We start from the raw sequence: 5273 nt of genomic DNA on the forward strand, positions 1-5273 counted from the left end.
GAATGGAAAGCACGCATGAAGCTGAAAGCTGTTATGCCAATCATGATCCATTTAAAACCTTGCAAAACCACATCCAACAATTCTTGATATATTTAATAAGACTTTAACAGGGTCTTTACCTCCTTTACTCTTCTAGCTGCCACTGAGAATGGGAACAGGTTCTAGATTTTATACAAATGAATACGATTGGAAAACCAATTTGTCACCATTCGTTTCGGAAAAAGATAGCAAAATCCAGTACTTTCAGTTTCATTTCATTCACTGCATTCTTGGTACAAATCGTTTTCTTGCGCGTTTTATGAAGCACGATCATACGTTACGTTACTTCTGATATTTACATGATGAAACAATAACTCTTTTGTTTTTGGAATCATCTCTAATTTCATTTTGGATGTTGAACAGACGGTGTTTGGTCTCAAAATAGGAGAGAAGAGGTTTATTATGCAACGAATTTTTGCACTAGTTGAAATTTCTTATACAAGTGGAAATACAGCTTGCTCTAATGTATATAGTTGAAGGTCTTATATATAAGTAATTCGCAATTAAAATCAGCATTACCTTCTTGCTTGTTCTTAATCAACTAATGCTTTCGTTCGGGTTCTTGTTTGTGTTTTAAGTTATGTCATTTTCCATTTCTTCTTGCTAGTCTGGAAAGATGTTACCTAAGTGAACAAATTATACGCAAAGATTACTCTTGCCATGCTCAGGGGCCTGGTCAGCATCAACAAGTATTACCAATCGTGCATATTCAAGTGTCACCTTACTATACACCAGTAATGGTGTCTGTGATGGATTTATTATCTGTTACACTCAATGTTGTCTCTGAGTGTAACAGATAATAAATCCATCACAGACACCATTACTGGTGTATAGTAAGGTGACACTTGAATATGCACGATTGGTAATACTTGTTGATGCTGACCAGTGCTCTTGCCATGCTCAGGGGCCCATTATTGACTAACTGCTGGACACCCTCTTGACCCTGCCCGTTAGTATTGTACCGCAGATTATGTAGTGACGGTAGTCGAAATATGTACTGAAGAAGAACTGCATGTATTGTACATTGTTTCACTTTTGGTACTGTAGGCCACTGTGATCCCAGGAACAGGATCCGCTGTTGTAATGGTCTCGTTTGTTTGGTGAGTACATAGACTGTTACGAATCATTAGTGGTTGAGAATCGAGATCCTACCTATTGTCTAACAGTTATTACCTGGTGGCGAGTGTGAAAGATTTTAACACAGACTATAGTTGATTTCTATGATTAGATGTTGTCGTTCAAGAAATTCACGAATAAAAATTATAAAATGCACACATCAGGGCAAATTTTAATGAATTTAGTTGTCCTGCAGACAACCAGTAGGATCCTTACATTTTGGTTGTCCGAACAGTAAGTTTGCCTGTCGCCAAAAAAATGTAGCAAAATGAATATGACCAGTATATTACTGTAGGATGAACAGTGTAGGATGTACACTGTATGATGTTACACTGTAGGATGTTACACTATAGGATGTACACTGAAGGGTGTCATCTCTAAGATGTTCACTGTAGGGTGTACACTGTAGGATGTTACACTGTAGGATGTACACTGTAGGATGTACACTGTAGGATGTAACAATATAGGATGTACCCTGTGGAATGTTACACTGTAGGATGTTACAATGTAGGATGTTACACTGTAGAATGGACACTGAAGGGTGTCATTTGTAGGATTTACAATGTAGGGTGTACACTGTAGGATTTTACACTGTAGGATGAACATATTAGGATGTAACACTGTAGAATGTACCCTGTAGGATCTTACACTGTAGGATCTTACACTGTAGGATCTTACACTGTAGGATGTACACTGTAGGATGTACACTGTAGGATGTACACTGTATGATGTTACACTGTAGGATGTTACACTGTAAGATGTAACACTGTAGGATGTTACATAGTATGATGTAACACTGTAGGATGTTACACTGTAGGATGTACAGTGTTGGAGAGATGTGTTAAAGGATGGTTGTTCAAACCCAGATTAATCTGTTCGCACCAGATTTAAAATCTGGTGTCCTAGCCATATAAGACAATAAAGAACTCTCAGTCAGCGGCCACATTTTCAACTGCTTTGTTCTTCTAGAGGGTGTGATAACAATATATACAAAACTCATCCTTTCCAGATGATGAAACCTTTACCATTAATTGGAGTAACTTGAATGAAGTGTAAAATACAACATATTAAGCACAAGTTTTGTATTACATGCTTGTCCTATCACATGTTGTCAATCTAACATTGATATTCAGTTGTGATCTATATATGATATACCATGTGTGTCCTGTTTGATTGAGAATACTATAAAGCTTGTTAAATTTGTATATGACATATAATCATTCCTATAATCCTTGATTTCTTTCAATTTCTTAATACAAAAAATAATGGCTAAAACCTTCTTTTCGATTTGTGTAATGTTTCTCGGGTTGACTTTGGGTCCTAGAGGCATATATATATATATGTTTTGGAGCAATCTGGGACATCTGGATATCGGTGACTCAAAACGACGCCAAGTCCCCAAGGACTCGCATCAACACTTAATAAAAAGGAGATTAATGACAAATTTGCCTTAGTAATTCACTATGGTTGGTCAAAGTGCATTTTGTATGACCTCAAATGTTTACAAAGGGTTCACATCTTCATTGATGAGCTAATGGCCAAGATATGAGGACTCAATCTAACAAATGGTGTTTTTGTCTAAACTCGTAAATACTGCATCAAGGGCATTAAAGTGAGTATGTACATTTTCAGTTGAAATCAGGATATTGTCTATGTAACAAAATACCCTATCTAGAACAAATACTAGTTTAGCCATAGCTGCCTGAAATATTGCTGGAGCAGTTTCGACACCATAACACCAGGAGCGTGTCGAGAAATATCTGATTGAAAGCACCAGATAAATCCCGCACTGAAAATGCCTTAGGGTGGGTATCCCCTTGTGCCAATTTAGCAAACAAACTATTATAGTGTTTGGTAGTTTATACCAATCATCTTCAACACAATCATACAATTCTTTGTAGTCTCCAAATACCCTTACTTCACCATTTCCCTTCTGTAAATGTACAACTGGTGAGGCCCATTCACCATAGCCCACTGGGGTAAAACACATCATTCTTGATTTAGTTTTTCATATTCATTTGCCAATTTTGATTAGAGTTTCTACTCGTTTGGTTTATATATGATTTGATTATCTAGTTTTTTTTTTCTAGTTGAGAAACACTTGATACCTGTTCCCTTTGATGAGACTATCTTTTGAATTTTACTTAAAATATTTCCAAGTTGAAATTTCATTGTATTTTGGACTGTTACATTTGTTGGTTTTGGCTCTGACACAACAGAAATATTTTCCCAGTTGGCTTAAATTTTACTGTGGTCTCTACCAAACAGGCTTGGATGTGTTTCTTCAACAAGCAGTATAGGTCCATCATTCAACTACTACTTTTATTCTTAGCAGGAACTATAGTACTCCTTCTCACAGGCACCTTTTCGTCTGAGTAACCACATATGGTAACACTAGCTGGTCTCGCGCATGGGATAATAAGCCAAACATGTCTTGTACACATGCTCAGAAATGGTGGAGAATGTTCCACCAGTGTGCATCTCCATGGTTATTGGAACATTGGTAATTGAAATCAGTAAAGCATGACCACAGCTCTACTGGCTCTCTCTCTCCGTAATATGCAGAGTGGGCGGAGCTTGAGTGTGCTTGCAGGTTAAGAGGGCTTCCACGGTCAGCAGTGGTTGCTAGCATCCTTTTTTTTAGGATTACTGCCATTCTGATTTAGGCTTTTGGTTTATCGTGTAGTTCCTCTGTTAGTTCCGATGCCGATGAAAAGACGAACCTTGCTGTTTTCGGTAAAGTCAAAGGTCATTTGGGGTCAGAGGATGTCTGAAAGACATGAAAACAGGATAACTCCAAACGTAAAGCCTGGTCAAGCTTATGTCGGTATATTGGTCTGTCATAGAGGGAAAGAGCAGACTAGAGCTGATGAGGGTCAGCTGAGGTCCAAGTCTTCAAAACTTGTAAATAAAAATGTAACCGTAAATCAAAATGTAAAGTTTCATCAAGGGTAACATTGACTGCCTACGTCCATCTCAACTATATTCCATTTCGTGAAAGTCAAGCTTGATTTCGTCAAAGTCCACAAGCCTCCAGACAATATCGCTGTAGTGTGACATGCTGCCCGAATCCGATTTATAAGGTGCGATTTTATGTCGGATCAGTTTCCGATCCGATATCGCTGTAATGTGACCCCGGCTTAAGCCGACTTGTCAGTTATCTCCCTTAGATAGAGCGAGTAGACCTAGCCTCAATGCAGTTTTTATATGTTTACAAGTTATAGGCTAGACCCGGACACGAAGGTGAACCGGGTCACAAAACTGCGACTTTCCTATTCCCATTTTGAACACTATCCTCGCGTCGCGCGCTACCGAAGATTTAACCCTGTAATGCACGTATACATTTTTGAAAATTTCAACGCCCGCCGTGCCAAGTTTTCAGACATACTGTAACTAGACCAGGCCAGGCACAATATTGTACTTTGTAGCCAAGTTGTATAAATCTTTTTCCAAAGCCTAACATACTCAGTTTGGTTCAGGCTAGTGTGCCTTAAGCTAGATGTAGGTTTTATATTAGTCAAGGTTAAGGCCTGTAACTAAGGACTGGGTAATGGTATGAAATATACATTTGACATTTAACCCGAGACCGTTGACCTCGGTTCCCATGGCAACCATATATGTTGATTGTATTTAATATTGACATGATACCTGTGAATGTTCCATGTCATTTAAATGTGTCCCCTTGGAGTTATAGCAAAAACTTGATTGCTCTACATTGGCCTTTGATCTCTGACCTAATGGTACGGAGCCAAGGATTCAGACTGGGGTATCTTCCCACCAAGCTTAAAGTAAATCGGTCAAACCGTTTATGAGGAGTTTGTAACACAAACTTGCACTCCCCCCCCCTCTCTCTCTCTCTCTCCCTCTCGGGAATGCATATCTTATTTGCAACCGATGTCTTTCGTGTACACCGTTGAATTGGAAGTTACTCCAGAACACCCAATACTTAATTGTCTCCCGGACTGAGAAGTCCGTCACTTTTTATTCTTTTCCCGATGTCTTGCATCTACTTTCCCTTGAATTACAAAAACATTCATCTTCCGTCACAAGTACCTGATATGGTCACCACCTGAACATTTCCATTAAAGTAAAAAAAAGAAAGATAACACAAACAGAGA

This window comes from Apostichopus japonicus, chromosome 3, assembly GCF_037975245.1.
Source record: "Apostichopus japonicus isolate 1M-3 chromosome 3, ASM3797524v1, whole genome shotgun sequence".
Taxonomy (NCBI): domain Eukaryota; kingdom Metazoa; phylum Echinodermata; class Holothuroidea; order Aspidochirotida; family Stichopodidae; genus Apostichopus; species Apostichopus japonicus.